We start from the raw sequence: 22800 nt of genomic DNA on the forward strand, positions 1-22800 counted from the left end.
GATGTTCTCCACAGCCTGGCAATTAGGCAGGACAGGAATCACTAAAATACTTAAGAGTTGACAAAATAGAGGCAAAGAGAGGTGAAGAGACATGCTAAAGGGTAAAGCTGGGCAGGCAAGCTGAGGCAGGTAGGATGCTCCTGGTACCACCCCCCGCCAGGCACCTTCACTAACTGTCCCCCACTGGGGCTGGCTCTGAATTGGGCTTTGGGTCTGAGGATGCCCAGAGGTGACCAAAACGTGTGTCATCTAAGCTTCTACTTCCACATACCCTGAAATTTATACCCCAGGCCACTTACACCCCACCCTTCAAGAAGAAACACAAAGGAACACAAACACAGCAAATTAGGAGGTCAACGCCCCCCTACAGTACAAATCACGTGTGCTACCGACACACAGAGAGGAAAACCTGCTCACTTGCTGTTACAACAGCCAGGAGAAAGAGAAGTTGACATCCGTTCAGTGTGTGCTACATGCCGGGTGCTGTATGAAGCATGGTGGCTCATCACGTCCCATGGCAATCCCGTGATTATTCCCATTTTATGTAGTTGGAAACCAAGCAGAACAAAAAATTTAGAATGAGAAAAAAAGAATCCCATTTCTCACCAATCTTAGACGTTTTTAAACATCTGGGTATTAAATGCTCAGGCTCAGCAATAAATAGAAATTGAATAGTAAGATTATTTTCCTTCAGATATTCTAGTAAATCTAGAAATATGTATTTTATATACATTCACAGCCCACTATGAATACACTTGGGTATTAAACAAAAAAGAAAAGTCACATTTAATCTGATATCATACAACTTTCCTCCAATCACAAAAAGTTACATTGGGAAGATAGTTTTTGCACCTAGGAGTTGGGACCACTTTCTTGAGAGGGACACAATCTCAGAACAGTCAGTGCTGTGACAAGCTCTGCTTCACAAACATTATCAAAGAGAAGAGTCTCAAGCTCTACTCACCTTTTAAGCTGTTATGAAAACTGACGCGAGTTTCTGAAAACGGTCCAATCAGGAGATGGCACTTTGATGTTACAGATATAGAGCTTGAACTGCTGAAAGGAAAAATAAAGAATTCCAGTGAACCATTTCTTGGTTTCTTTAAGTGTACCATCCCCTTCTCCAAGTTCTGAAAAATACTTGAGGACTGTCACAATAAAAGGCACAGATACCAAAATGAATAAAATAAGCATCATATAATGAACAGAAGAGAGAAGACCCCCAGCACACAATCTGGGTACGGGGTATGACTGAACTGGGGATAAATTCTCCAGCAGCCACAGGGCCACCAGGTTCTCAGCTTCCAATCAAAGGACACACACTTGTTCCTTCAAAGTCACAGGCTTTTTCTCCAACAAGGGGTCATGAACATGTAATTGACAATGTCTTTATTGGATTAGGAATTTTTTAAATTATAGACATCCTAAATATGGCTGTCTGAAGAACCCAAAGTATCTGTCGACCACATGGATCCACCAATCCTTAACTATAAAGGGAGGCAGGCCCAGCAGCACTTTTTCCTCCCCTGAAACACATTTAATTTTGTGGGAGCAACAGTGACCCCTGCTTAGTGAAGACCCAGCTAAGGTGACAACTTCTGTGATTGTGTCTGCTAGGCCATCTTAACCCCTGCCCTCCACCCTGTTGGCAGGACGTCCTCCCGACTCTGTCTGGTTCCAGTTCACACAATCTGTCACCAGCATCCTCCTCCCAGCCTGATGAGTACGCTGTCCTTCTCGCCACTCCAGGTCATGTCAGGTGACCGCCTCAGGCCTGACAAAGCAGTACCAGGTAAACTCAGTGGGCTCTGCCTCAGACGGCACAAGCACCTCTCAGCACCCAGCTGGCCAATGTGCAGAATTACACTCTGGTCCAAGGGTGAATAAGCCACCATCTGTCTAGCTTGTGTGCTGCAATGTACTCTCCAGGAGACTTGCACCCCGAAGCATGTTCCTGCCATATGTCACTCCTGAGTGATCAGCCAATGCTAAGACATCCAGATAAAAAATGACTGTATCTAGCCAGAGGACCCTGTGAAATTCCTGTGGACATCCACCCCCAAACACATGAGCCAGACGCCCCACTGCTTTTATGTAACTCCTTCCTACCAATGTGGTGAACCTACAAACATTACTTTGTCCTCCTGACTTTTACCTATACTGAGAGAAGAAAACAACCCACTTCTGACTTTCCGGATGACAGTTTTATTCCTCAACTGGGACTACTCTCATCAGTCTTCCTGAGATTCAAATGCTGATTTCTAGGGAACAGAAGTCAGTGGAATAACCAGAAATGTATGTGGTGGATAGAATTCTAAGGTGATCCCCAGTGGGGCCACACCTTTGCATAATTCCCTCCTGTTGAGTGCAGGCAGAACCAAAAGAACATGACAAAAGTAATGGGATGCCATTCCCTTGATCAGGTTACGCTATGTAAGACTCCACGTCAGCCTACTAGAAAGTGAGGGACTCCCTTTCTGGTTTTGAAGAAGTGAGCGGCCATGTCTGAAGGGCCTGTGAGGGGGCCACACGGCAAGGAAGTGCAAGGGCCTCTAGGAGCCAAGAAGAGTCCCCAGCTGGCGGCAGCAAAGAAACAGGGACATCAGACCTACAGTTACAAGGAACTGAATTCTGCCCACTTAAATGAGCTTAGAAGTGGATTCTTCCCCCATTCACACCTCCAGAAGAGAACACAACTGGGCTGAGAGCTTGTCTGCAGCCTTCTGAAATCCTGAGCAGAGAACCAACTAAGCCATTCTCACACTCCCAACCCATGGAAACTGTAAAATAATATGTGAGTATTGGTTTAAGCTATTATGTTTTTGGTCATTTGTTTTGCAGCAATAGTAAATAAATTTAATTTGGCAATTAATTAAATATAGGAGTATATAAAACACATCTGTATGTATTAAATGCACACATAACTAACACATCAAAACAGCCCTCCCTACCGCCTCATCCATCCATAAGCAAAAACTCATTTCTCCTACTTGACTATGAGCTCTCTGTGGGCAAGAACCAACATCACCATGACCCTGGCATCACCAAGACTGTGAAGAGCATGTGGCACGTAGGGGGCTTCCTGGTAGCGCAGTGGTTAAGAATCCGCCTGCCAATGCAGGGGACACGGGCTCGAGCCCTGGACCAGGAAGATCGCACATGCCGTGGAGCAACTAAGCCTGTGCGCCACAACTACTGAGCCTGCGCTCTAGAGCCCGTGAGCCACAACTACTGAAGCCTGTGTGCCTAGAGCCTGTGCTCTGCAATGAGAAGCCACCGCAATGAGAAGCCCGCACACCGTAACGCAGAGTGGCAAGCCCGTGAACGAAGTGGCAAGCCCGTGCGCAGCAACTAAGACCCAGCGCAGCCAAAAATAATAAATAAAATAAATAAGTTTATTTTTTAAAAAAAGAGTATGTGGCACGTGGGATGCCCTTAATATATTTTTTAAATAAGCCAAATTAAAAGAATTATGATTTGTCAATTTCTAGTTACTGCAATAAGGCCAAAACAATAGAATTTGTGCAATCCTTCAAAGCAGAGCTCAGAGCCTCAAAATTAATGTCAAAATAGGTGGAAGATACTAAGCCTCATATTCTACCCCCAAATGATGAGTGGATAATTTCTCCGGGACTGGTTATGTCATTTTACCTGTGAACCTGAGTCACTGCTTAGAAATTTTGCTCCACAGTTATCGCTTTTGCTAAATATCCTTGCCCCTTCTTGGGCATTTAGCTATCAGCTGAAGGTTAAAAACAAAAAAATTCCCTAAGAAAATTTCCAAAGTAAGAATGTGTGAATCACTCTTCTTTTTAAAATAAATTTTTATTTATTTATTTATTTTTGGCTGCGTTGGGTCTTCGTTGCTGCGCGCTGGCTTTCTCTAGTTGCGGCGAGCGGGGGCTGCTCCTCGTTGTGGTGCGCGGGCTTCTCACTGCGGTGGCTTCTCTTGTTGCGGAGCACAGGCTTCAATAGTTGTGGAGTGTGGGCTTCAGCAGTTGTGGCTCGCGGGCTCTAGACTGCAGGCTCAGTAGTTGTGGCCCACGGGCTTAGTTGCTCCGCGGCATGTGGGATCTTCCCGGACCAGGGCCTGAACCCGTATCCCCTGCAATGGCAGGCGGATTCTTAACCTCTGTGCCACCAGGGAAGCCCATGTGCATCACTCTTTTTTTTTTTTTTTTTTGCGTTACGCAGGCCTCTCACTGCTATGGCCTCTCCCGTTGCGGAGCAAGGCTCCGGACGCACAGGCTCAGCGGCCATGGCCCACGGGCCCAGCCGCTCCGCGGCATGTGGGATCCTCCCGGACCGGGGCACGAACCCGTGTCCCCCGCATCGGCAGGCGGACTCTCAACCACTGCGCCACCAGGGAGGCCCTGCATCACTCTTAATTTTCCATTTGTATTGATAATTCATTCCCAACCACAACGGAAAATCCTGTGTAGGTCAAATGCCCTGACTCTAATTCTGAAACAAAATGCTTATGTCAACTTCATGACAACCTATTTCAAAGGTTCTTTAAGATTTTTTATTTTTAAACTGCTGACTTGTAATTCTTTTAAGCAAGATTTTATTTAAGCTCTGCTTAAAATAAAAGTTGAATGCATAAATCATCCAGTTTCTGCTATCCTTGAGAGATAAATTATTGGTTTTTTAATTACAAAGAATATTACAACTCAAGTTGTGTCTATTTTAGATGTCAAAAGAACTAGTATAATAAAAGGGAGATTTTAAAATATTCAAATCAGTTAAATTACTGAAGGGAGTACAAAATAAAAACTCCATTCATTACAGAAGCACATCATACTCTCTTAAAATCTATACTCAAGATCTTATTATAAAAAAGAAATCTTATTATATATTCTTACTCCCTCATAAATCACTCAATAAACCTGAACATTATCTCCAACGTTTATCCCTTGGTGCTCAGCCTCTCAGGCAGCAGAATGCTCACACTCAAACCAAGAAAAACTAAAAACACCAGTTCCATGACATATGAGGCAGAGAATTTCAATAAACTCACCACTTCTCAGCATAATTTTAACTCTCTTGGGCCCATCTCTATGTGTGAAAATAGCCAATGACCCACAGCAGGGAACTGGAGGGGTCACTGAGTGACCCCTCCCCAGGCAGAGGAAGAAACAGGCCCAGAGGACAGAACCCACCCAGTTCCCTCCACCCTCAGCTCTAGTAAGTGCAGGCCTTTTCCATCATCTCACAAAGCACAGCTCCACACAAAGCCCAATGCTTCAGAGAAAGAAAACTGCGCAAGAATATTACACCCAGGAAACTAAGCCTTTGCAAGAGTGGTTCACTCAAGAGAATTAGTAAGCACAGGCGCTCACACAATGTGCTGGCGGCGGTCCTCCTGTACCATGCCCCGTGCTCCGAGCACCTGCGGATGGTCCTGCTGGGCTGAGGATGTCACCAGCCCCAAACCGCCTCCTGAAAGCCACCTCCTGACCCGTTTCCAGCAGTCAGTGGCTGCAGCTGGGGAGCCGGTGAGAAGCAGGGCGAGAAGCGGCGGGGCGCTGGTATCCCTGCAGAGGAGCACGCGGACAGGGCCCCTCGCACGGGAGGGGCCCACACGAGGGGCAGAAGGCTGAACTCACGGGGGAAGTGAGGCACGATCCTTCTTAACCCTCACAACCTCCTCGCTTTCTCTAAGGTAATAGAATACTGAGGTTGGGAGAGAAGCCCGGCCCCGGATCCTGGGTCACAGGAGGAGGGGCCCCTGAGAACACGACGTCCCCGGGGACAAGGGCAGGGTCTGCGCCATGGGCGGCCGGTCTGTGGGACAGGGACGAGCACGAAGCCGTAGGTGTGGACTTCAGTTACGGAAAGACGAGGGTAACAGAAGGCGTCTCCTACCTAAACTGTCGCGGAACGCAGAGGCGGCCAGCGGCACGGCCCGAATGGACGCAGGACCAGGCGCAGGCCGCATCCGGTCCTCCGACCACGCAAGGGTCGTTTTCTCCCTGGGGCCAAGTTGTTCCAGAGCAAATGGACCGGGGTGGTGCCGGCCTCCTGGGAGCCAAGCCGAGCCCAGGGCAGCCCCTGCACAGGCCGGGCCCACAGCAGGAGCTGCCTCCAGAGAAAGGTCGGGCCTTCTCAGAGCAAACGGCCGGGCACCTGAGGCGCAACTGCACAGGATGGTGTCCTATCTCCGTTCCGCTCTGGACCGACTGCCTCGAGCTGTTCAGAAGCTCCATCGCCCAACCTTACACAGGCCAGAACCACCTGTTAGGGAACCAGGCCATGACCACCAGGGAAACGCTGCACTGCGATGCCACACCATGGCCGACATGGCAGCCGTGCCGCGCTTCTGAGGCGCACGCAAGCACGCAAGCACACGCACGCCCACAGGGGAGCACGCACACGGGGGCGCGCACGCATTTGCGCACATGCAGCAGGGGCTTAAAAGCCCTTAGGGCGGAGGCTTCCGGATCCCAAAAGCGATACATAAACGTCCCGAAGCCAGAAGAACAAAAGTTTTCAGCAAAGCTAGAAAGAGCACCTTAAGGAAACATCAAAAAGATGCCGGTTTCCTTTAAGTGATGTTCTGGTCCAAGGGGGTTAGCTTCCTGCTTACAACTGACCCTTGAACAGGGGTTTGAGCGGCAGGTCCGCTCAAATGCGGGTTTTTTCCAGCTTCCACTTTACAGATCTTTAAGGTCACTAAGTGTGGGGGAAAGTCTGTGTTGGAGTAGAGGTCACAGAGTGAGGAATCAAAAGGAGGAGGGTCCGAGTCCTGATTCCACCCAAACTGTGCATCTTCCTGCCCTTGGTCCATTACCCGTCCATCCCTTTGTTTCGGGGACAGTTCGCGGGTTGGCGCCCCAACCCCAGATGCTTGATTTCCAAACTCAAGGGAAGAAGAAAGGCAAAGCCCGACGCCTCCACAAAGATCACCAAGCACTTGAACGGAAGTGTGACGAGGACCGCAGGACGTCAAGGTCCTTCTCTGATCTGGAGCCGTGCTGTCTGGTGTCCGGGCCTCCTGGAAGGGTCTCTCATCCAGCTGTCCTCTGTACAAGAGGCCTTGCACACATCCAAATGCAGATGCTGTGGACCACGTGGGCGGGCCAGAGTCCTGACCCCCAAAGGCTGGGTGGGGTTGGGGCCACAGCAGGCTCAACCCAGGCTGGGGAAGCAGCGGCGTTTTGAAGACCCCTTATGTCCCAAACTTCCTGCAACATGCTCTCAAAAAATAAGGAAAACCTAGGTTGTCATTCCCCTAAAACCCCAAAATGTAACGGGAAGCAGGACAGACACAAGCAAGCCTGTGCTGTCATAATAAAATGTCAAGACCAGTTTTCATAAGCCAGAGAGAAAAACTGTCCTCCATTTTTTACCGACCTCTGTTAATAGTTAACATCCAAAACAAACACAGTTCTTGGTAGAGAGCTGTTCCTATGAGCCGGGTCCCTGGTCCTGGGAGGGAGCGGATGCTCAACACCAGGAAGAGACGGGAGGCGGGAAGCAGCAACCTGAGCGCGTCCAAACCCACCCGAACCCCTGGACCAGCATCAGGCAGTCAGGTGCACGAGCGCCAGATGCGACTCAGCCCCACTCCCACCCCCGGGCACCTGCAGGTGGAGGCGGCCGGACCGTGGAGGCGCCCGTGCGGGCGCATCCCCGCAAAGCTGGAAGGAGGCCAGGGGGTAACAGGAGGGTCTTGGGGGGAGGTTCCGGAACAAGGACAGGTGCTGAGCAGAGTGAACGAGGACGAGGGTACCGGAAATGAAGTCGGAGAGGCCGTGGGCCTGGGGCTCGTACGTACTCGTAGGGACTGGCTTTGACTGGAGAGGAAGGAGGAGCCGTCATTCCACAAGGGCTTCCACATCTCAACACCCGCCCGGGCCCTGGGCCAGATGCTGAGGCCACGGGAAGAGGCAAAATCAGGCTCTTCCACCCTCAGTGGCGGCTACGGTCTCCATTCAGTGGGCTGAGTAGTGGGGGCCCGGGAGCCAGCGTCCTGTCAGCTCCTCTCCACCCTTTACTCACACAGATGCTGAGCCTTCACCACGGCAACCAGAGATACAGGAGGTCCTAAAAGTGTCCAAACCAGCATGAAGCAAATTAAGTTCAAGATCATTTTAGTCTTGACTATACCTCACTGAATTCTAAATATTTAAGTCTATCAACGGTAGTATGATAGTTCTATATTAACTACAAAGGTTTGAAAATCATAACATCCTATTTCCCAGCATTTCTGAACAGCAAAAAAATGTTTACTGTTCACTGATATCTAGATACGAATTTGTCATTTTGGTAAATTGAGCCAATAATAAACATCTATGCTTGGTCTTTCTCCTTCATTAAACTACATAGACTATATCTTGTAATACTTCCTCCATAACCCCTCCATAATATTAGTCACGTTGTACTTTCATTTTTAATGCAATATATGTGTGCATGTATATGCATACATACCTATATACACATGCATAATAAATACACATGCATATACATGTATATACATACACATACACTGAGTTGTGATAGTAAATATTTATATATACTTATCACATGTATAGCTTAAAAGTTTCGGAAACTACTCAGCCTTACTATGTGACCTACATTCTACCTTCCGTTGCAAGTCACTTCTTTAAATTGCTGGTTGTGAACTAATAAAATGAGTTCATGACTTGCCAATTAGTTGGGACTGGTAGTTCTCAAACCCTGGTCTGGGCACTTAAATAACTAAGGCACTTAATTAATGACTATTAATGAATTAACAACCCCATGTTCATCACAACATCAGCTGTCCCCTCCTGTTCCCCCTACCCTCCCAACCCACAGAGAAGAGCAAACTCCTGTCTACCAGGAAACCTTTAGGGTGTCCTGAAGGACCATCGCTCACAGCACAGCCCTGCAGACTAACCAGAAAGCAGAAAGGAGCCAAACAGAAGTCACCCATCTGCATGATCTGTGCATAAGCTCTTCACATAAAGTCTGGAATCCAGTATCCTGAAATAACTTAATGAAAACACATTCTACTGCTAAAGGATCTTTGCCTTTGGCTTTCAGTGCTTCGATAAACTTGTAAATGGTCATTAACATAGGCCCAGCATGGGCACTACTTTGTACCCTAGAGCAGGACAGATTCACACTCAGCTGGTCTGCAGTGAGCCCCAAGAGTCTGCATTTCTTACGAGCTCCCAGAGGTCCCACTGTGGTGACCCAGTAACAAAGCACTAGACAGCCCTGGTCGTTGGCAGGTCAAGATCCCCCCTTAGGGCTTCCCAGGTGGCGCAGTGGTTGAGAATCCGCCTGCCGATGCAGGGGACACGGGTTCGTGCCCCGGTCCGGGAAGATCCCACATGCCACGGAGCAGCTGGGCCCATGAGCCATGGCCGCTGAGCCTGCGCGTCCGGAGCCTGTGCTCCACAACAGGAGAGGCCACAGCTGTGAGAGGCCCGCGTACGGCAAAAAAAAAAAATCCCCCCTTAGCCCCCTAATAATATGTGTTCATTGCACAGCGGACCCCTCAGCAGAGAGCACCTGCTTGAAGGCAGGTATTCAGGTGACACCCACAGCATGTTCATGTTGGCTTCAGGTGACGGGAGCACCACTGGTGGTGATGGCAGGGCCATCTGGCCAGAGTGGAGGTCAGCACCCAGGTGAGGGAGTGAAAGAATGCAGGGCCAGGCCCAGTGCAGAAACCTATAAACCGCCCAAGGATGAAAAGAGACATCTGTTTGTAAGTAACTCAGACACAACAACTCGGATACACCACACGTGAGCCATGTTCCATCAGATGGGCTCACGAGAGCTGCAGCAGCTGGGAAACGTATGCTGATGATGAAACCATTGTTCAAAGAAACATCCATCTACCCCATTTTATGTGAAAGAAATACAGATACTCCCAATACTCCCATGTTAATCAATCATTTTAATTGAAAATAGGTACATGGTTCTACTACCTCATTAGAGGTCAAGTTTGTTAGAGGTCAACGTCTGGTGGTAAAGACTGGTTGGTCATCAGCCATTTGCTTATATTCCATTAGGTCGCAGTTTTTTCTTAAAAAATTACCACACTCCTCTTCATTTTAGACTATTCTTAGAAAATATTTCCCAACATTTTCTCCATGAGATCATCAAAAAATAATTATTGAAGTTGAAATTCTACCCACTTGGAAGCAACTATTAACCAGAGCCTGGACATACTGTTCTTCATGCTACTGAATTAATAAGGGTAAAAATAAAATTCCAGAAAACCTACACAACTCAGCCTTCTCTTATTTGAGGCCATGGAGTCTTTCATCGTTCTTGTGGGTTTCATTAAACTAAGCACAGGACACTGTAAACTGATTTGCTAGTTTCCATACTTGCTGCCAAATTTCCACTTCTGCAAAACCGATTTCAACCAGAAAAAAAAGTAAAGCTAATCTTCTAGCTCTTCACATGGTCCAATTTATTCAGAATGTGGGGTAAAAAGTTGGAAGAAAGGAAATCAATCATTGGCAAATAATGCAAGTGTTAATTTATTACCTTTATTATTTTAATCACTACATTGTCTCAGATCATTTCCTCCTCTGAGTTCTGGAAAGCTTTAAAAACATGAACACTGCCAAACAATGACCTTGTTATAAGCCAAAGTTCAGTTATTTTAAGGAATTTACTACCTTTTAGCTGAAGGAGTTCTCCTGAAAATCCTTCCAAACCACTAACTTTGTTAAGAATTTATACAGGTTTACAATATAATACTGCATAGCTTCTAAACGTTTTAAGAGTTTTACTCTGTGCATTACTTTAGCCTTTAACAAAGCAGTACAACCTAAGATTAATGACATAGGTGAGGGGAGGGGAGATAGGGAAAGCAGGAAGTGACTTTAGCACAGAAACGCTAGTTACAGAGAATCAAGCCAAGGGCAGGATGCGATGTGTGCGGGATGCTTCAGCTGCAAAGTACCAGAAGGAAGAGTAGTTTTGAAAGCATAACATTTTGCATCCACTGACTTATCAAAATATCCCTCTTCCTCAGCGTCTTCAACAGTAAACTCACATAAGCACCAACTTTTCAGATCCTCAGATGAAATTAAATCCACTTAGCCAGAACCCAAACAGCTGAGAAATTCAAATAATTGGAATTTTTGTGAGAAGGAATATCATTACAACCACAAGACCTTAACACACAAAACGACTGGCCAACTTCCCAGTTACAGTGGTTGCCAGGACCAGGAGGGAGAGGGGAGAGGGAGGGCCAAGCCAAGGGCAGAAAGCCAGAGGAAAGGGACCAGATGCCCCCATTTGGAGAAAACTGAGGCATAGGGAGAGGAACAGACTGAGGGGAAAGGCCAGGAGTCAGCCCTGTCTGCAACCATCCTCAGAGGCACAAAATATCCTGCCACTGACGAAGAAGGTGACAGAAATCATTGTGACGCTGTGGGCTCAGCTTGAAAAGCACGAGAATAAAAAGTCTGGTGAAAGAATGCCCTGGTCTGCACGAGACTTAAACCCAAACTCAGAAAGGACAGTTAGTTTACATCCATTAATCCCATACTTCGCCACCTCCCTCTTCCCTTTGACATCCATAAATTTGTTACAATCTGCCATACATAAAATAGGTAAGCAACAAGGATTTACTGTATAGCACAGGGAATTGTAGCCACCATCTTGTAATAACCTATAATGGAATATAACCTACAAAAAACCCACAAAAACAAAACCGAAGCACTGTGCTGTACATCTGAAACTAACACAATATTGTAAATCACCTATACTTTAATGAAAAAACACAAAACAAAAAACCGACAGTTAGTGACTCACAATCCAAAGCAAGCCACTACCTGGGCCCCAGCACAGCCGCTGGATGCTGCTGCTCGCGCAGGGGTGGCCCCAACCTCCCGAGAGCTGACAGACAACAAGGATGAACGGGACGAGGCTAAGGGGCACCCACGTCTGAAGGGAGGGTGGCTGGTCTCAAGCTACAAGGCAACAGGAGTCAGGTCTAAGCGCAGAGAGGCATCCCAGGCATGCGAGCTGCACAGGTTGTTTTTAGAAAGTGAATTATCATGCGTAGGCTGCCCCTGGAAACCTCCACAATTCCTGAGAAAACTGTCCTTGTTCTTCTCAAATCCCACCACGTGTGAAGGGGGACTGGTGCCGCTGCTTCCAAACAAGCGAGACAGACCACCTTCTGGTGACTGTCGTGCTGCAGGCCTGTGTGTGCGCACACGGGCGCACGCACACACACACGCCTCCGGGGCCTGCAAGTACAGTTTCCAAAAGTAACAAACATTTCTTTGATAATTTAAAAGTGCATGACTCTACATGATCGCATGCAGAAGCTGTTTCAAATACACTTAATTACTGGGGTCTTTTTGCAAATACAGGTGTAACTGAAGACCGCAACTCAATTTCAGAAGTCATCTCCGTAACTCAGACTTGCAGACCGAGGAGCTTCTACTAGCCTCCCACTTGCCACAGGCACCCTGCTGATTGCGGCCAAGACCTTGGCCAGGACTCGGGAGATGAGGTTATTCCATGTGCAAGAGGATTTATTGGGCAGTAAGCACAGAAGATTTTCAATCTCACTGGAACAGAACAATTGCAGTCTTAGATTTGCTCTTACTCAGAATTCCGTTCATGTCAATTCTACAACTAAGTCAGTGACTCCCACCCTTTGGGGTTGGGATGAAACTGTAGCTAATGCCGGAAGGCAACCCCAAGGAGGGTGGGGCCAGGAGCCCTGCAGGACCTCCGTGCTGAGTGTGCTTTAAAGCAGCTCCCTGCCTTCCATGTACAAGCTGTTGCCAGCTACCATCTCAATGTGAACATCACTTCTGGCAGCTTTCCTTTGATCTAAGACCATTGTTTGGCAATTAAAAAACAACTCATTCTCAGCCACACCCAGCAGAAGCCCAGACCTGGAGTCAGCAGCCACCGCAGACCCTCAGAATTCTTCCGGCCTCTGGACATAGCAGCATCACGCAGGAAAGAAAGGAAAAGGCGAAAGCCCGAGTGTGTGGCCTTCCTCAGTTTGTGGCATGCACTCATCCCCCAGACTATCTGAGCAGAAGAATAAAGCAAATGTCCTGCCCTCAGGGAGCCCATCGTCTGCTTGGGAGTCTCCAGCCTCGAGCGAGTAGCAGGAAGATTTAACACTCTGTAGCAAAATGGCCTTTTATGCTTCTGGGTCCAAAGGAACCCAGAAGGGGGTGGGGTCTGGGCAAGTGCTACTCCCTCCGGCCCGGACCCTGCCTCCTGGGCACTGTCTCAGCTCCCCTGAGTCAGAATCTCTAGGAATCTGCATTTTAACAAGCTCCCCAAATAATTAGTAAACATACCGACATGTGGAAAACAGAGCTCTAAACCCAAATTAAACTGACCTGTGTGAGGGAGGGAGGGAGGCAGCTCAGCAGTCAGAGGTGGGAGGAGATGCGGGGCTCAGGGCAGCTGAGTGAGGACTGACACCGAGCCACCCGGCCTGGGTGACCGCAGGACCCATGAAAGACCGAGGAAGCGACTGGGGAGGGGGGAGTTCACATCCTGGGTACATACTCCATCCCCAAATGACTGAGGGAGGCCCTCTTACCTTTCCTGGTGATGTAACTGCTCTGGAAAAACAGAGAAGAGGCCTGCCCTGCCCTGAGTGTCTGGAGCAGCTCATTCCAGCAGCTGAAGATGAGCCCAGAGGAGCACGCTCCTCTCCGGGCGACATGTGGCTGCACAGCCAAGGAGGGTGGCCTCCAGGCAGAGGGGCCAGGAAGGGTGTGGTCTGTTGGGTGGCGCTAGAGAAACAGGGTGCCACAGGCTGCAGAGGGAGAGGGGCCAGAGAAAGAGCCCCAAGCCAGGCCACAGTAACCACGTGGTCAGCTGTGTGTCGTTCTGGGGGTCCCAGACCAGGAGCATCAGCTTCCCTGGGGAACACGTGAGAACAAAGTCTCAAGCTCCACTCGCCACCTGCCAGTTCAGAAACTCTGCATTTTAAGGAGCCCTCCAGGTGATTCTGACACACACTGAAATCTGAGATCCTCTCGCTAAAGCACATAAAGGACACTCAAGGAGGGGAGAGAAAAACCAGAGGTCAAAGGCACAGCGGTCTTGGGACTTCCCTGGTGGCGTAGTGGTTAAGAATCTGCCTGACAATACAGGGGACACGGGTTCAAGCCCTGGTCTGGGAAGATCCCACATGCTGCGGAGCAACTAAGCCCGTGCGCCACAACAACTGAGCCTGCGCTCTAGAGTCCATGAGCCACAACTACTGAAGCCTGAGTGCCACAACTAGTGAAGCCCATGCACCTAGAGCCCGTGCTCCCAACAAGAGAAGCCACCGCAGTGAGAAGCCTGCGCACCGCAACTAAGAATAGCCCCCGCTCGCCACAACTAGAGAAAGCCCGCGCACAGCAACAGTGACCCAACGCAGCCAAAAATTAATTAATTAATTATTATTATTATTTTTTTTAAAAGGCACAGCGGTCTGTCCCAAGGCTGTTGTGAAAGTCCAAGCAAGAAACACTGGGACTCAAAGGCAGTAACTATGAGTAAGAATGGAAATGGTCAGGTGAAAAAATACTCAGAAGTAAAACCACAGGACTTGGTGACATGGAGATAGACTAGACGTGCAGGGAGGAGGGGGCAGAGCCTGGCTAGGGCACCCAGCTTTAGGTCAGGTAAAAGAAAAGAGAGCTTTTATGTCATTGCACAGACAAGTCCTGCCAACGTCTGCCTCAACTTTGAAACACTCAAGTCTGTTACAAGCCACCTTGGGATCCTCCAGATTCAGGAAGATTGTACTTTAAATGCTTTTATACAACAGCACAGGTGTGACACGCACTCAGGTGTCTTCTCCAGCTACATTCTCCAGCAAGGATCTCGAGAAGCTTTATAAACAGAAATCAATCCAGATTCAGTCTTGGAAGAAGAGAAAGGCTACAGAACTTCACACAATCCAAGTGTAGCCACTTGCAGAGAAAAGTAGGAAACAATGCTTGACACTCACCCTAATTCTGAATAGAAAGGAAACAGCACAGTGTCTAATACAAAACACATATTAAAGGCTTCTCTGACCAAGAATGTCATTTACCCAAGTTATTGGGCTCGGGATATGTATGAAAAACGTCCATTCTTAATTAGCTACGCTCATGAAGGACACTGTGTAACTGAACAATGGCAAATACTTCAAAAATCATTCATTTCTGGCTTTATAAAATGATTTTACACTTATCATTAAATTTGGGTGTGTCTAATGTTCTGAGTATTTTCTTTTTTTTTCTTTTTTTTTTTTTTTAAAGTTATTTTATTTTATTTATTTATTTTTAATTTTTGTGTGTGTGTGTGCTACGTGGGTCTCTCATTGTTATGGCCTCTCCCGTTGCGGAGCACAGGCTCCGGACGCGCAGGCCCAGCGGCCATGGCTCATGGGCCCAGCCGCTCTGCGGCATGTGGGATCCTCCCGGACCGGGGCACGAACCCGAGTCTCCTGTATCGGCAGGCGGACTCTCAACCACTGTGCCACCAGGGAAGCCCGAGTATTTTCTTTTTGAAGAGGAGCAAGGCCCACTCTGAGGATGTGACTCCAGGGAGCTGGGAAGCCATCCAGTCTCCAGGCCGCATCCTTCCCTCGGCGGCTTACCTGGGAGCAGCAGGATCATCAGGCCTGCCTCCTCCTCGTCGTGCCCGCCATGCTGAGCCACAGTACGCCTGGCGGGAGCCCCACTATCTGTGAGCGCAGCCATCCACGAAGAAAGCTCGCAGGGCGGTCAGGAAGCCAGAGAAGGAACGGGGAGGGCAAGCCGTCCAGCCCAGAAGAGGAGGCTCACTGGGGTCTCAGTGGTGCCTGCAAACGGCTGTGGGCCCCACGTGGAAGAAAAGCCAACCTGCTCTGAATCACAGGCACATTTCAACCCATCTGCACTGGCCTTGAAGGGGCTGTGTTCGAGGTGATGAGCTCCCTGTCGGCAGGGAGATCCCAGCCATGGCTGGAGGGCTCCTTTTAGTCAAGTGACAGGACAGAGGGACGTCACACTGATGGTGCAGGTGACCACTCCTGTCCATGAGACAGAAGGTCAAAAAAGACAAGGCAAGTCCTGGAGAGAAAGACATCTTTGCGGAGGGAAGGAAATCGTGGGAGAAAGAAGAGCAGCAACAAATAATCGGCCGAGTCCAAGGTGCTACACGGAGCATCTCGCCATTTGCCACTATTGTCATGTGCCCCCTTCACCCCAAACACGAACAAATTTGTGTTTGTGTAACAAGTTTGTGTAAAACCACTACTACTCAGCCATTCGTCAAGCAGATTTGAGAAAGATTTGCCAAGCGCCCTAATCCATGTTAGCCATTTATGACCAAGCCAGGGTCCTGGGCAAAGAAGAGCTGGGGACATGCCCTGTTCACAGACATCCAGGGGCGTCAGCCAGGAGAACACGTTTGCTGTTGTGCTCAAAAGAAGCTGAGGGGCTTCTCTAGTGGCGCAGTGGTTAAGAATCCGCCTGCCAATGCAAGGGACACGGGTTCGAGCCCTGGTCTGGGAAGAAACTACATGCCACGGAGCAACTAAGCCCGTGTGCCACAACTGTTGAGCCTGCGTGCCACAACTACTGAAGCCCGTGCACCTAGAGCCTGTGCTCCGCAACAGGAGAAGCCACTGCATCACTGCACACTGCAACAAACAGTAGCCCGCTCACTGCAACTAGAGAAAGTCCACGCGCAGCAACAAAAACCCAAAGCAGCCACACACACCAAAAAAAAAGCCTTATTAAAAAAAGGAAAAAAAAAAAAAAAGAAGAAGCTGAGGCAGCAAAGACACATCTACCAGCTGTGGCACAGGGGCCGCTCAACGGCCAAGCAATGACCTTCAATAAAAATTAGCATGTGCTCTTACAAGGTTATTCAAAAATAAAGTATAGTTTTTTTTCTTAGAGGGGAAGATGGAATGAATGCCCCTTGAGTTGTGTGAACAGCACAGACAGACAGGCAGGATAAGTAGACAGAAATAGATATAAATAACAGATAAAGATGATAGAGATGATTGATAGATAAATGGACAGAAGGTGGATATAAATAGATGATAAAGATGACTTAGATATAAAATCAGAAAACAAGCTAAAGAAACAACTGGAAGAAAATGAATCAAAAGTGTATAACAACGTAGGACACACTTAACAGAACATTCTAAGGCTTGTGGTTCCTTTTACTTAGTGCCTCTCTAAGAGCTACAGCTGTGGGATGTTTCGGTATTAAGGTTCATTTTACCCAAAAGTCAATTAGAAATTAGGAAGTAGTCACAAACTATGCAAATTCACCTTTCATTGAAGGAGGTGTTATGGGATTGTACAAGCACTCCAGGAAAACAACAGCCTCCAAAACCAGAGCACATTTCAGGAACACACGGTCATCCTGATCTGAGCATAATATGAGAAAACTGCAATCCCCCTGCCCCAGGGGTCACTTGTCTGTGTCTAGGGGTGAACAGCGGCAGACCTGCCCTTTCTGCACAAAACTGTGAGTCTCCTTCAGAGGGCATTTTCTGGGACCCTGTTTTACAGAGGTTAAAAGGCCAGTGGTTCTGACCCAATCCTTTCTCTGCCTCCTTTGAACACTATCGTATCCAGCTAAGGAAAGAGGAAATACGCCTCCGGACAGACCGAACCATGGCCTTAGAACAGCCTAGAAAGAAATATTATTGGCCTAAATACTGAATTGATGAACAACAAATTTATCAACTGCAAACTTCTATAAGGTGTAATCAGATCACAAAAGCTTTTAAGGGACCTGGTAAAAGAAAGGAAACGCAATTGTGAGAAAGAATTTAACCTTGAGGGCGCCCGCACCCTGAACTTCCCTCTAGTCATGTTTAAACATTTGTGTAAAGTCAGACAGAGGAAGACAAATACTATATGATCTCACTTATATGTGGAATGTAAAAAAATACAACAAACTAGTGGATATGACAAAAAAAGCAGGCTCACAGATATAGAGAACAGACTAGTGATTGGTTACCAGGTTGGGAGGGGGGGCAACACAGGGGTGGGGAAGTGGGAGGTACAAACTATTGGGTATAAGACAGTCTACAAGGATGTATTGTACAACACCGGGAATATAGCCCATTTTTTTAATAACAACTGTAAATGGAGTGTAACCTTTAAAAATTGTATAAAAATTTTAAAAATTGAAAAGAGGGCTTCCCTGGTGGCGCAGTGGTTGAGAGTCCGCCTGCCGATGCAGGGGACACGGGTTCATGCCCCGGTCCGGGAAGATCCCACATGCCACGGAGAGGCTGGGCCCATGAGCCATGGCCGCTGAACCTGCACGTCCAGAGCCTGTGCTCCGCAATGGGAGAGGCCACAACAGTGAGAGGCCTGCGTACCGCAAAAAAAAAAAAAAAAAAAAAAATTAAAAAGAAAGATGGGTTTCGGACAATGGAATTTCTTTTCTAAATATTAAGTAAACAACAAGGAATAGAAGCAGACACTGGAGCTCTCACATCTTTTCAGCTGCTACCTGGCCAATGTATGTGTGCTAACTTTTACTCGTTATCATCTGTCAAAACCGCCACCAGCCCTGGAGCAGGGTTTCCCAGCCTCAGCAGTATTAACATCTGGGGCTGGATAATTCCTTGTTGTGGGTGTGTCCTGTGCACTGTAGGACATTTGCAGGCTCCCTGGTCTCTACCCACCAGATGCCAGGAACACCTCCCGCCTACCAGTTACGACAACCAAAGATGTCCTCCTGACACGGGGAGGCAAAATCACCTCCAGTTGAGAATCTGTGTTATAAAGCCTCCAGAGCCACAAAAAGCACCCCTCATGATGGTTAGTTTCTCACCATTTGAGGCCCCAGGCTGCACTCTGGATCCCAGGACATTATCTTGCAGATGCCTGCCATGAACAGGTGGGTGAGTCAGGGCAAATCCACCACCATAAGTGGCACCTTCTACCAAAGGCCAGTCTAACACACGCGACCATAAAGGAACAAAGGCAGGCGTGGGATTCCTCTCTGGCCATCAGAAGAAGGGCTGCATCTCAAATGCATGCCTTCACACAGGGCTTCTGGGGACCGCTAAAAGGGAGATTTTCAAAACAGTCCTTTTCCACAGGAGCCAGGCCTCTTCACTCTTTACCATTCAATTCACTAGGCCTGGAGGCCTGGGGCCTGGCCCCTGGCCGCCGGTCACCCTCACCCCACCCCCAGCTCCCCGCTGCTCCTGCACTTAGCAGCAGCACCTTTAACTAGAAATGATTTGTGACAGCTCATAAACAGCTCTGAACACAAACCATTGTCAAAGAAGGTATTAACAAATTTGCACTTCTGAGCTCCCACACAGGCAATTTTCTCATCATTCTGACAAGAGAAACGTTTAAGGAAAGCGCAACAAACAGTTCTGAGATCTATGGGCAAGGTTTTCCAAATAAGCACACCAACACTCATCAAACAGCTATTGCATTTCAGCAATTTCCTCTCACCCCAGCAGGTGCAGCTGCGACACAGGTGCCGACACCTGGGCTCCCCCTGGGCAGTCCCACTTCTGACCCTTTCCGTAGAAGAAAGAGGGCTCCCTCCAGCGTGCCAGCACCCATTCCGGCTCACCAGGCTCAAAGCATCTGTGGCTGCCAGGCCACCAGAGATGCCGTGGGGTCCCTGCTCACAGCAGCCCTACAGACCCGCTGGCCTCCAAGGGATTTAAGCCTGGATCCCCAGGGAGATGCTGCCCCGAAGCAGGACTTGCCTCACTCAGCCCCTCCAGTCCCCGGGACCCTGTTAGGAGGCAGATTCTGACCGTGGGTAGGGGTGGGGACCAATGTGCATTTCTAATCAGTGACTCAGATAACAGAGGCAGGAAAGGGGCCTGAATCTAAGAGGAGCGATTTCTACTCCCAACACAGAGAAGCCCCACCTCAAATAGAGGAGGAGGTTCCAGAGGAAGGAAGCAGACTTAGATCCACCCAGCTTCCCGCTGCTGTTCGGGGCGCTTCCCGGATCTCTGTTCCATTGACACATAACTGCTGCTCTAATTCCAACAGCAGGCAGGGCTCTGGAGCTGTGTGGGAACACAGCGCCCTTTTCCTGGACTTCAGACTGTGACAGCCTCCTCTCCCTCGTCCCAACATCACCCAGAGGCCCCGTGAGTCCTAAGACAAGACATTGCTGTCCCCAAGCCTGGACCGGCTCCTTCCACAGAGTCCTGGGGGCCATCCAGGACCATGCGTGCACAAGTGCACACGTACAAACATGCACACACACATGCCTGCACACGCGCACCTGGGCGCCCTCCCGGCTCCTCTCCCGCAGCACAACCTGCAACACTCAGACAAGCTCTGGCCTCCAGGCCTTTGCACAGAGCTCCCTCGGCCTAGAATCTTCCCAAATGCCACCTGGGCCGCTCAGGGGTCCCTGCTCAAACGCCACCTCACTGAGGAGGCCTGCCCTGACCCCCAGCCATGGAAACCCACCTTATGTTTAACAGTAGAGCTTTTGAAGTTAAAAGAATCAGGGGGTTTTCTTCTAAATGTTCTGTTCTCATCTCGTTACCTGTGAGCATGTTTGCTGGTTCAGGTCACTCTGGCCAGAGTAGCGCACGTCCTGTTCCATCCCAGCCACGAATGGAAAGACAATTTTGGACGTGGCTGCAAGAGCAAACTCCACAGCTGGAGTTCTAGGCCCGGCTCTGCCCCAGGCAGCTGAGCGGCCCCCAAGCAGCCCGGCCCTATCTGCATCTGGCCTCCCTCTTCTGTGCCCGGGAGACCCTCCCCACACCCCCTGCCAGTCTCCCCACTGTGGCCAAGAGAAAACAGTTCATCATCCACTGCACAGTCTCAGGAAGGGAAACCCTTAGCCAGCCCGGCGCCCGGGCAGCTCTCCCCCACTGCACATCCCTCCCAGGGAACCAGGGGACCCCTCCCATGTTCATGCCCTCTTGGCTCCCCCAAGGGGCAAGTACACCTTTACTCACAGTACTGCCTGGTCACCACACACCCCCCCCACCTGACGGTCAGCTCTGAGGCAGGCTGAGCTCACAGAGCATAAAGGGACAGGTACAGCCCTGTGCCCAGTCAAGAAAGTGTGCTCATTCCTACAGAAAATGAAAACGTGATAGATTCTGATCAGCAGGCCTTTAGGAGAATATCAGAAAGACTATTCTGAATTCCAGGGGGTTCTGTTTTCGATGAATCCATTCCCCTTTCCTTCCTGCCTGCAGGATTTACAGGGCAAAACACCACACCTTCCCTTACCAGTCATAATCAACCCAGAGGAACCTGCCTGCTGATAATGAATCAGTCACAAGAAAGATGTCTCAGACACCCTGATGCTAGTTTACCCTGCAGGCTTGGGAATTCCTTCAAAGAGTGGGGAAGAGAAGAAAGAAAGGGCTTTAAACATCCCTCTTTCTAGATCCACATTAGTCTCTATAAAGAAATGGAGGAAATGACAACGTCAGTGAAGACCTGAGCGTGTTCCTGCTGAGATGGCAGAAGACACAGGAGGCTGTCTGCCTCCCCCACAGAGGCTGCCTCTGGTCAGGGGAGGCCATTTCCCCAGGACGGCAGCTCCCTGAGTCCACGAGGCTGCAATGCCCATCGCTTCTTCCTTCCTTCCATCCTTCTTCTATGACACCGACAGTGCATCCAGGCGGTGCCCCTCTGGGATGGGGCCCAGGCCAGAAGAGGCAGTGGCCAGGAGCGTGCAAGCCAGGACCCTGGGCCCTGGACCCCCGGGTGCACCTTGGTCTCACACCATCTGTGCCCTGAGGTCTCATGGCCCAGGCAGAGGTTTGGAAAATGAGCAAAATGCCAAGACACAAAATAAACAGAAGAAAAGCCTGACAGGACTACACGACACAATGCCAGGAGCAAGGACAGCCCCTCCACAGACCCCCCTGCAGACCCCCACCCCCCCATGCAGGGCCCCCCCAACCCTGCCTGACTCACACACCAGCCCATGGCATCACAGTTCCTTGCCCCATGTAGTTCAGTGGTTGCCACACACCTCATGATCGTCTAAGGCTCCACCCTGTGGGGTGTGGACCCAGTCCCATGAGGACAGTGTGACCCACACTTATGTGACAGATGCTTCAGCATCTACCCATACGGAACTCCTGACACTTCAGATGATTAAGTGCAGAGGCCGGGCCTTGTCGCCCCCTTCCTGATGCACTGGGACCCACCGGGTTGGGTTTCCACCCACAGTTGTAACATCAGCAGGGCCTGCACAAGCGCACAGTGGGCATCCAAGGGCCCCGAGGCCAGTCCCCCAGTCAGCACAGGGCTGGGGCGCTGCCCAGGTCCCCAGCACAGAAGTGACCACAGCAGGGACGAACGCACATCTGCAGACGAGCTTCAGCAATGACATCAGGTTTCATCAAACTTCATTCACAACAGCAGACTTACTCCATCAACACGCACTGTTCCCTGCTGGAAAACCCAAGTCCCCTTCAGACAATCTGATTTCTATGGATCCACAAGAAAAGCATTCTTTTCAATTTGCCTTCTTTGGTCACCAGGGCTGAGTTTTCATACAAACACTAACTTGCCTTAAAGACCAGTAAGAAAAGCATCTGGCCTCTTCCAGGCACTGGGCACAAGGTCTGGAATTCCACAACTGGGTAAAGGAACTGTTACATCTCCTTAAAATGTAAATAACCCCAAGGGATCAACATTGATAACACTATTGCTATTACCACCTTGGTGTGAAGTAGCTTAGCAGTTAAACCTATAGACCTATTTACTAGCAGGCTGATAGTTCATTCATTCACTCAACAAACAATTACCAGATAATGCTAATGGGGGAGATGTCTGTGTCAGGCACCAGCCAATAACTGGGGAAAGGCACAAAAGAAAGAAGGAGCACATCGGAGCA

General features: G+C 49.2%; 1 protein-coding gene across 1 annotated transcript in view; it reads right to left on the reverse strand.

Moving 5' to 3' along the window:
• Window positions 1–22800, reverse strand: part of LDLRAD4 (low density lipoprotein receptor class A domain containing 4) — a 302983-nt gene that overhangs the window by 257243 nt on the left and 22940 nt on the right. Inside the window, 1 exon segment of the mRNA XM_081252967.1 lies at window positions 965–1053. The gene's annotated coding sequence lies outside the window, so the exon portion shown is untranslated.

The sequence above is a fragment of the Mesoplodon bidens genome (genome assembly GCF_964165515.1).
Source record: "Mesoplodon bidens genome assembly, chromosome: 13".
In the NCBI taxonomy this organism is placed as follows: Eukaryota; Metazoa; Chordata; class Mammalia; order Artiodactyla; family Ziphiidae; genus Mesoplodon; species Mesoplodon bidens.